General features: G+C 40.1%; 1 long non-coding RNA gene across 1 annotated transcript in view; it reads left to right on the top strand.

Annotated features, from left to right (window-relative positions):
• The first annotated feature begins 322 nt into the window (after window positions 1-322).
• The window catches only part of LOC135184232 (uncharacterized), a 10,238-nt gene continuing 256 nt past the window's right edge, over window positions 323-10,304 (top strand). The window contains exons 1-4 of the long non-coding RNA XR_010305930.1: window positions 323-438; window positions 8,668-8,789; window positions 9,098-9,137; window positions 9,896-10,304. The exon at window positions 9,896-10,304 is cut by the window's right edge and continues 256 nt beyond it. This is a non-coding gene — a long non-coding RNA (uncharacterized LOC135184232). The remainder of the gene's footprint in view (window positions 439-8,667; window positions 8,790-9,097; window positions 9,138-9,895) is intronic.

Here is a 10,304-nt window from a genome sequence, read left to right as displayed (position 1 = left end):
ACCATATACTTTAAACATTGCTCCCAGTGTTGCCTTTTTGGGTCTTTTTTTTTTTTCCTGAAAGCACAAAAACTTTAATCAAATGCATTAGTACAAAGAGGAAAACCATAGGAGGAAGAAGCTGTACATCTGTACAGGAGGTTTGTCTATATTCTGTGTTTATTCCAGGGACGAACTTCAGCCTTCTTTTACTGGGTCCTTCATTTTTTTCCTATTTAAGCAGAGTTTTTCAGTTCCTTTTAAAAAATCAGTTAACAATCACATTAACTTGAGGACTACATTGCATAGTTCATGTTTTCCTGTTTCTCTTTATAGGACATTTATGGTCATTTTGTCTTGTTCTGCTGAAACCTGAGTGCTCTTGACTGCTGCCTCTTGGTGTTGGGATGGGGAGAGTCATCTATCCAGACCCAGCTGCCACAGCTCTGCTTTTCCAAGGTATGTTCCTATAATGAGGTTAAAGCATAAAGCACTAACATGTCTAAGTGCTCCCACAGCTGGAATATTAGGTGGCATCTTGATGTCTTTAGGAAGCAGGTGAGGACCTGGTCCATACTTTTGAGTCTTAGAGGACTCTGTCAGTGCAGAGGATGCCATGGCATCTGGTAATGGTAACCGGCAAGGCACTGAACTCACTTCTAACAGTGTCATGTTGCAGCATGGAGCTTCCTGGTGTGCTGTCAGATGGTTCTGGTGAACCAAGACTGCTCTGCAGGAGCTATGGTTATTCTTAGAGATGCTTCCCACTCCTTAAGAAGATCTGGTGTGAGAGGCTTAATTGGCTTTTATCTTTAGAAGCAAGCATTTAAATACTGGACTAATTTGTAGCTCGTTCACAGCTCAGCTGCAGCACTGCCAGCTGCACTGGGATCAGTGACAAGCCTTTCTTCCCCCTCCAAAGCACACTTGCAAACAGATCCAGGGCCTAGGAGCAAGTTGCCCCAGAGGCAACTCAACTTTTTCACAAGCATGTAGCTGCCTGGGGGAGTTTTCCAGAACAAGTAGAATATTAGGCATTCCCTAGCACAGAGACCTTATACATGTACACAGAAAACTTACTGTCTTTGTGAGCATTGCATTGGTGTTGCTGGGGACCACTCTGCTGTGTTTGGAAATGGAGAGGCACTGCTGACCATGAAGTGCAGTATTGCCTTGGCATGTCTGTGCAGCTTAGAGGCAGAGATGTGAGCTGCCCATACAGGTAGCAGAAGGAGGGGAGAGTAAAAACCTCAATCCTCTCAAGGGATGTTGACTCAGAATGGAGAGAACAATATATATTTAACCAAAGCTTTTTTTGTTTGGATATTTTTTGTGTTTGGGTTGGTTTTTTGGATGGCTACTTGTGACATGGGACAGCATTCTTGCAGGATGTAGCAGAACAAAGTACCTTTTTGGGTGGTGATCAGAACATTAAAGAGACTGAGGTAGGGATTAGTAATAACTGCATCCAGATGGATGTGGAGGTTAGCAGTCATTTGTCAGTACAGACCATTGTTCCCACATTTACAGAGAAGCCAGTTTTACTCTTTATTCTTGTCTGCACCCACCTCCTCTGATATGGGAAAGTGAGGCTGGGAACATGTTTGCCTTCCCAGATTAGGAAAGTCGATCTATCGGTTCTTGTAGTCTAACAAATCACAAACACACTTATCAGAAGCCTATCAGCATCCTCTTTTGAAGTCCTTGCTGCCAGGCATTGTTAGGCTAGTTGCAGACTTCACCTGCATTTTGGAGAAGTATTTGGTAGCAGCTAGGCAAGCTCTGGGGCAGCAATTCCAGGCAGAGGCCTCCCTGGGCTGTGTGACCTTGCCTGGCATCAGACAGGAGCAGCATGCATCTCTGGCCTGGCAGTAGGATGAGTTAGCAACATGTCAGTCTTACTTCATTGCAAAAATAAAGAAATCTTAGTTTTATAGTTGCATGTTCATATGGAGCTCCCCATCTGAGAGGACAGAAATGAACTTGCATGTCTCTCTCAGCACAATCTATTTAACCCACCAGTAAACAAAGACATATCTAAGGGAAAAATACTTCTCTTACAATTGCCAAGCATTTTTTTGCTTTCGTTCAGGGGATTTCTCCTTGTTTACACCACTGTTAACTTTAGTCCATCTTACAGGCATGAAAGAGGCTTCTTTTCAATCCCATTCTTCTGGTAAGAAGTGTGAAGGAACAAAAACAACCAATCCCTCACTGTTAACATGGGCTGCTGAAGTGATTATATTAGTTTATGATAACTGTCCAGATGCTCTAAGCGCTGGGGTCTCACCGCCGACTGGGAGATTCCCATAGCAAGCGTCAGTAATAGATAGTGTGAGAAAAAGAAACATGATCAGGGCTCTTCTTAAAGAGAGTAAAATATACACCCAGCAGGGATGAGAATATCCTAGAAACAAACAGCAGGGAGCCGAATTGAAGAAGAAACAGTGCAGGAAATGGAGCTACATTTCTGATTTTATCAGATTAGCAGAAGCCAAAGAGGGGAGAAACCAGAGGATTTCTGTGAAAGCAGGAGAGCGTGTTAGATTCACCCTTGACCAGTAAACCCACTTTTCACACTGAGCCTGTGTGAAAGAGCAGAAGAGGCATGGAAGCTGCAAGTGAGATGTCAGCTCATCATGAAATGGTTGGTTTCTTTCTTAGCTCTTTAAACTAAGAAACTACTCTCCAGAACCTGCAGGGAAAAACAAATTGTTTGCTAACCTGACCCAGTTTCATTAATAGCTTTGGTCTTTCCTAAGCAATGTGTATGAACCTTTTTTTTTTCATTGAAGCATAGTTCTGGCTGCTCTGTCTTGTCTCATAGTGACACTTTTTGGCTTTTATATATTATTGCAATTCAAGTGCAACAAATGCAGAACCAACTAAATGAGCCTTTAAAAGCATGTTGCTCTTAATGAAATGGAAACTTGGAAGACACTGGTTGAACTGGGCGAGATTTACCAAGGGCAATATATACATTATATCTCCTTAGTGTTTTAGGCAGCTTTTAATTCTGTCTCTAATGCAATTAATTTGATTTTCAAAATGAGGAAAGGGGCTGCAAGTAATAGGACTGTAAGGATCCTGTAAGAGCCTTGCAGTGGCAGGTGGAGTGGAGCAGATGATGGGATGAAAAGGAAAGGGAGATTTCTCATTAGGGTGTCATGTTAACTTGCAGTGATTAAAGGGTGAGGCCTTGTAGAAGCTGGTTTTTCATTTCTCCAAAAATCAGGGCTGTAAGCAAAACTAGGAGAAGGAATCAAAATATCAGAAGAGTCTCAGCCTTTGCAATGTCATTGGTCTTACCATCCTGGCAGTTAAGCTTCCTGAATAAAAGATGGAAATTGGTCCTTAGTATATTTAATTAAAAAGGAGATTGAGAATTATTTAAATATAAAGTGATTTAATGAAAACCAATATTTGAATATAAGGTTTAATTCCCCTCCAAATAAATCATGGCTAAGGATGAGAAACTTTACATGTAAATCTTGTGATTTGGAGACTCATGCATGGAAGGGGAGCTCAGATGCATTGCATCTGTCACAGCCCTTGGAGAACTGGCCCTGATGGCTGGCGTGCTGGATGTGCATGCCGGATGTGTACATTGCTGCATCTGCTGAGCTGTAGGAGAGTGGAGCACTATTCCAGGCTGTGCAATACTGAGCAAGACTTCCATTTCCCCTGGAAGAATGAGGAATCTGAGCCACACACCTGATTTCTGAATGTGGAATATGATCTACGCTATGGAATAGAGGAAGCATTTGGTCTAAGAATGATTATTTAGAAGTGGTTAGTTTTCTCCTCATTTTTGTTTTATCATTTTAATTCTTGGAGTACTTTTTTTAAAGGCCTCAAACTTTCATAAGAGATGACTAGCATAAGCATATAAAGTATTTAAAATAGTTCTAGAGTGCATTTTAGTTTAATTTTGGACAAATTTAATGGCAATTTTCACAAGAAATGCTTTGAAACATTTTTTGCCATGAGATACTTGTAAGAAAACTACTAAAAAAGATAGAGTGTATGAGTTGTCATGTTTCGTGGACTGAATGGACACAATTTTCACACAGGCAGCTTTTTGTGAGTTGAAGACAGGTTCTGCTGGCTGGGCTGGGCTCAGGAGTCAGGACTCAGCAAATTCCTTTTGGCTGTCAGTCTGTGCTGTTACAGAACTTGGAGAACTCTCAGCGCCTCTGTGAATATTTTAGAAAATGTGTTTATTGTTTCAGAGCAAAATGTTTTCTCCTACAGCTTCACTGAACGATAGAAAATCCCAGTCAGTTCCAGATAGGTAACTCAGATCTGTGTGGCACTGCAGGGTAGAAGACACCTATGGCTACCTTCTTTCAGAAAAAGAGGGATAAATTCACCAGGCAAGGAGTTAGCCAGAAAAGTTGTGTGATCAACATCCTCCAGCTTCTGGTGCCTGAGCAAGTGGACTTGGACACCTTTGTGCAGTCCTGTACTGCGCTGTGAACATGCATTGCTGCAGCCCTAGTCTGAGTTAAACTACAGTTCCTGCATCCACACTAACCTCCTAACCTTCCAACTGTCTCTTCTCTTGTTTTACCCATTGATATTAAGTATTCCTTCAAGCAAAATAGCATAACAGAAATCCAAATCACCTGAGATACAGAGGTTGAGTTTCTGACCTTGAACAGCATATAAGGAAGGAAAGTCTTTAAAGTCTGCTTTATTTGAGGCAGCAGGTACCTGTTGGTTTTAGCTATCAAATAGCTCCTTTATCTGAAAAACACTCACATTAAAATACAATGAAAACACAAGAAAGCATTTTTGTGTGGTAGTATGAACTATTTCAAAAGAAACCTGCAGTGTGTAATTCTCTGCCAAGCAGAAGCTGGAGTAGAACTTTCTGCTTCTCATAAATGTGAAATTTGTTCATGTCTTCCCCCCCCCTTTTTTTTATGGTGTTGGCAATTATTCAGTGCACCACAAGCCCCGTGTCCTGAATGCCTTGATTCATGTCTAAACAGTGCTTGTATTAGCTGTACCCTAATTAATCCTTTTGTGCCACAAGTTGAGTTTGCCCAGCATGCTTTTTATTGCCGAGAATAGATGCACCAAATCTGCTGATGCCAAAGAGGTAACATGAATTTAACATGCATCAGCACTTGCTCTCCCTTTTATAATTGCTGATCCTCCTGCACTTAATAATACACTACTATGTTAAGGTTATTCACAACTCAAGCAGTGCTAACTACCAGGGTGTGTGGTTATTCTGTAATAACCACATTTTAGGGTGTGTTTCAATTTTACAGGGCAGTCATTTACTTCAAATTACTTTGTCATTTCTTAAAGTAATTGTGTAATTCCTTTATTAAAGAATAAGAAAATATAATTTGATTTTTAAAGATGCATTAAATAACATTAATTATAATGCTTAGCTCTTAGCACATTTTTCATCCTCAGTGCTTTATAGCTATTTTGCTAATTAATTTTTACAGCATCCTTGTGGTGAGCAACTAGCTTTGCCTCTGCCTGAAAGTTAGGAACGCTGAGACAGGGAGGTTTTAATTTGCCCAAGATTACTGGGATTTGGCTGGGAGCTGGTTTTAGAGCCAGTACTAGCATTTGGCTGTTTCTGACTGCTGGGTCACGCACTCAAAAACCTTTCTTTTCCCCAAATCATATGGTCTCAAGAACTATTTAATCTTTTAAACAGATGAGAATGGAACCTTAAAAATGGCACAAGCCAGCTCTGTGATCAACAGAATCCTGCCTGTGTGAAGGAAGATTTGCTTCTGACACTTGAAAAATTAAATTCCTGTACACCAGTGGTGTTTTGAGGCAGTGAAAATTCACATAAATGTCCACCAGTTCTTTTCCTGAAGTTTCATAAGCTAATTAATGGTCATGAGGCAGTAATCCGTGTTTCCATTGCCTCCTTTTAAGGCCTTTTAAAGCTGCAATCTAACTACTAGCTCTTGGCCTGTGATTAAATTTCTGAGCTGCTTTTAGTCTCAAGAGCATTCCAGTGCAGTAAAAAGAAACATCCTCACTGCAGGCTTCTAACAGGTTCAGTATAAAGGAAGAGAAGGTGTTTCTCTGTCATTTGTAGATTCACCCTTGAGAGAGGAAAGAGAGGTGGTATACAGAAAGTGAAATAACTGAAATGAAAGCAACTAGATGCTGAGGACTTCTGAAGAAGCTGGCCATCATATTTGGGCAAACATATAAAATAGAAAGCTGTTTGAAAAGCAGTTTATCCAGACAGCAACTTGAAGCAAAGTGTACTGCAACTGTTTTAACAATATTGCCCATTTTCTTGGAGCGTTGGTAATGCCAGGATAAAACAGTATGGGTGTAGACACACACACATAGATATATGTAGCATTACGTTCCTATAGTGTAATATAATGTACCTATACAATCACATGAGTTGATAATAATATATTTCATGCTAGATATGTTGTATGTATATTATTTTACAAACACATTACTTTGTAAGACTCAATTCCCATTTATTGAAAAAAGTCTGAAAATGTATTTTAAACATGCAAAAGCTTAGCAGTTCTGCAAAGCAGGTTAGAACTACTCACCACTTTTAAATGCTTGTGTCTTGCGGTGCTGTGGATATATTCACTTTCAGAATGTGGACTGGACAATATTTATCACAGCTGGATTGTTTTCAAATGGTCAGTCTTCCTTGTTTGTTGATTTTAACTTTGGTTCTAGCACTGAGGGAGTTCTAACTGAATCCTCCAGTTTCCCTCAATTTTACACTTGCATTACTCTTAAGGTTCCAGCACAGTTATCTTTGATTTAGATATTATGTGAACACTGCAAAATGCTGAATAATCATTTAAAAGGAAAAGGTGACTCCAGTAATGTTCCCAAGGAGCCTAGTCCTCTGTAGGATCACGTTGCAACACAACTAATGTGCTGTAGAGAAGCTTCTTGCAGGAGTAAGGTCCAAGACCAGACTTCTTCAGCACCACAGCCTTAGAAATAGAGGGTTTAGAGATTAGGGGTTTTTAGGGCTTCATCACTAATGGTAGTTTGCAACAATGTAAACTTCAAGAACTGTGCAGTAAAGCACAATGAAAAATGTAAAGCAGTGGTGGCACTGGCATTCTGAAAGACCTTGTGTTTATGTACCATAAACAGGAAGAAATATATACTTAATAGCAGCACCTTAAAGGTTGTTTCCTTGAGTGCTCAAATCAGCAGAGGCTACCTTGTTAAATCTGCTCAACCAGTCTTTCTTCAAGAGCATCGATTGATGTAGCTCAGTTGCTGGCCTATCCTACAAAATCACAGTCTCTGGTAAAGTTAAAGGGGTGATTAATACACCTGGAAAAGGAATTGAATATTCAAGTCACTTGCCAGGCTGGCAGGTTTAAATTATATAACAGGAAGCTTTCTATTCATATGTAATGTAACCGAATCACCACTTCTTTATTGATAATTCATTATATGTTGCTACTATCACTCTGCAGCTCTGAAATGCTTTTTGCTATAATGATTTTATATCGTGCTAGTATAATGGCCTTCTGACTGTGTCAATCAGCACTCCTTGCGTGTACAATAATATTATTCTGCAATCTGTCTTGGGAGAATGCTTAAAAGCTTTCTCTCATTTTCTCCATTTAACTCATGTATTATCTGAGTTTTTACATTAAATGGCCATACTTAATATCCCATGACATGTCACCTATTTTCTAGGGAGGCTACTGATACAGTACTTACCAATTCCAGAATCTATACTAATCAAATTATGCCTGCCCACCTCAGCCAAGAGCCGTTAGTTCAGTGCAGCCCCATTTAATCTGTTGGAAGAACTTAGGAGAAGGAACAAAAACAATGTGAACTGCAGATGGCTAAATTCAGCCATAGTTGATGCAATTTGTTTGGTGAAGATGGATTAAAAGATATTGAAGTTGAGCTGAGGTACAGGGGTCAATTTATACACAGATTTGTTGCCAGATCGCAGCCTACCCTGGTAGCATTCTCACAAAGACAGTGGCTAATCCAGCAAATGTTTATGCTATTTCTGATATGCACTTTGTGGTAGGTACTTCTGCTGAATGTGACTTTTTGGCTGCAAAATGAAATGTGTGCACAACAGTAACAAACTCAGTCAGACTTTACAGAGAGTTCAGTCCCAGTGTAGATTACAATCATAGTTTTGCATTGGTAGACTGCCTGGAAGTCCCAAATAGTTACTGTAAACCCCTTCCACAGTCAGGTTAATGTACTGGAAATTTTAAGACTTGAAATGCCAGCTGCTGAACACAAAATCCTGCCCTGGAACCAGTGCCAAGACATTTAATCTGTTTGACATAGACATTCTCTCTAAAAATATTTGATACACTTAAATCTTATTTGTTGTCTGATTCAGTCAATGCCATAGTGTAACTGACTTCTGTGTTGAAGAATAAAAGACTATTTACCAAACAGCAAATGTAATGTTTCAAGGGTGGCAGGTGTCTATTTACATTAACATTTGCTTATAATATAATCCCATCTACTCTGCATATGAGAACTTCAGGCAAAGTTCATGCAGCAAGTGTGCAGTCTCCAAGTACAGACAGGATTTTTCTCAGCCACACAAGAATGGCAAAGTGGAAAAGCAGTAATTTAATTAGTCCAGAGCCTTATTAACTCGTAGGACAATAAATTGTACTGTTCACATAGGCATGCTTCTCTCCATCTATTTTTCAGCCAGCTCTCCTTGGGAATGGGATTTTCTTGCCTGGGCATTTGTGGCTGCAAATGGAGGATCGTTTCCATCGTGGAGTCCATACAAAGGTCCAGGAGAAGATCCTAAGCAGTCAGGCAAAGATGTAAGTATGTTTGTGCCTTGTGAATGGGAATATGCACAGTAAAGTGTATGTAAAGGGTTTTCATGGTTTTGCTGACAAAAATAGCACCTGCCTGGACCTCTTCAGACTCCTGCCTGCTTCAGTATATTGGTAAAAATCACAAGGAACTTCCTATCCAATTGGCAGGGGAAAAAAATCCCTAGGCAAACTGTATATTCCATGATTAAAAGTTGAAAAATTATCATTGGAACCTCATACGTTTTGTTGCTTTGGGTTTTTTCTCTTGCCATTTCCTGGACTGTGATAACCTGTCAACCTTGCTTTTGTAGCTGCTCACAGGCTTTCAGAAGCTTTCAGGGATGTAAACAGGTGGGTTTCTGTTTTCATCTTAGCACAAAATTCAACCTAAATGCTTTTTATTTCCTCCAGTAATAGCAGTGACATCCCTGGGCAGTGACAGCACACTCTCCGTAGCAGTCTCGTATAAGTTTCGCAGAGGCAAGGCGGCATCATAATGCTGGAACAGCCTTCTGAGGCTGTATGAATGTTTTACTGCTATGAGACCAAAGTATCCAACTCCATCTGCAGTTGTTCACCCTGTGCTTCACTCCAATCCCTGCAGTACGTTGTCTCCCAGAAATACAGCAACTGTCTTTTGCTTCTAAAGTACACTATCATTATTCACTTTAAGGTTTTGTTGTACCATGCTGTAGGTCTTTGATTGCCTTGGTGTAAGTGTAACTAATAACCCAAAGAGGAAATAATGCTTACTTATGGACAGTTTCAATGTGAAAATGTAAAACAAAGTGATGAGAGAGTCCAGGTAGTAAGTTCTTAGGAAAGAAACTATTGGTTTTCTTTGAATGTGTTTACTTTGTAATTGGACAGAATAAACAGTTACTATGGCAACTGTGATATCACAGGCAACACAGGGAGCAAGCAAGATAGAGTATACTTACCAATTAGTGGAACGAGTTTTAGTATTTGAAAAGAGACATTTTGCCTGCTGATGTGATGATGCATCTTAATTTGGCCTCCAAGGAAGGTTAGAGTTTGCTCCTGTGTATCCTTTTGGCAATTGCATTAGCTATTGCTCTTGATGTTTTCTGGTGTGTTCCTCTTTGAAGGTTCTCACTGCTCCTTGGGTAGCTGGCAGCTCACAGGTCACATCATGGGGAAGCCACCCTGCCTGTGGGGATGATGTCCCAGGCCTCGCAGGCACTGTTGAGGAAAAATAATTTATGCTCTTGTGACATACAAGATGCTCAAAGCCTATCACCAGTGTTAATTAATCCTTAGACTGATGAGGGAGGTAAGCATTATTACATTATAAAAGTTTGAAATTTTTTAAGTGTTTTATATACATGAGGCAGTTAGGCTTAAGTTGTTTCAAGGTCACAGAGAAGTGGAAGTAAGGAGTCTCTTCTTTCTAGCCCTGTGTCCCGACCACTGCTCAGCTATCCCAGTTTTTGTTTGCTAAACCCTCCCATATCCCACTATTAGTAGTTGTAGTAGCAGTAGTAGTGTAGTCTTGAA

Source organism: Pogoniulus pusillus, chromosome 20 (genome assembly GCF_015220805.1).
Source record: "Pogoniulus pusillus isolate bPogPus1 chromosome 20, bPogPus1.pri, whole genome shotgun sequence".
Lineage (NCBI taxonomy): Eukaryota > Metazoa > Chordata > Aves > Piciformes > Lybiidae > Pogoniulus > Pogoniulus pusillus.
Note: the sequence above shows the minus strand (reverse complement) of the source record. Positions and strands in the feature narration are given on the sequence as shown.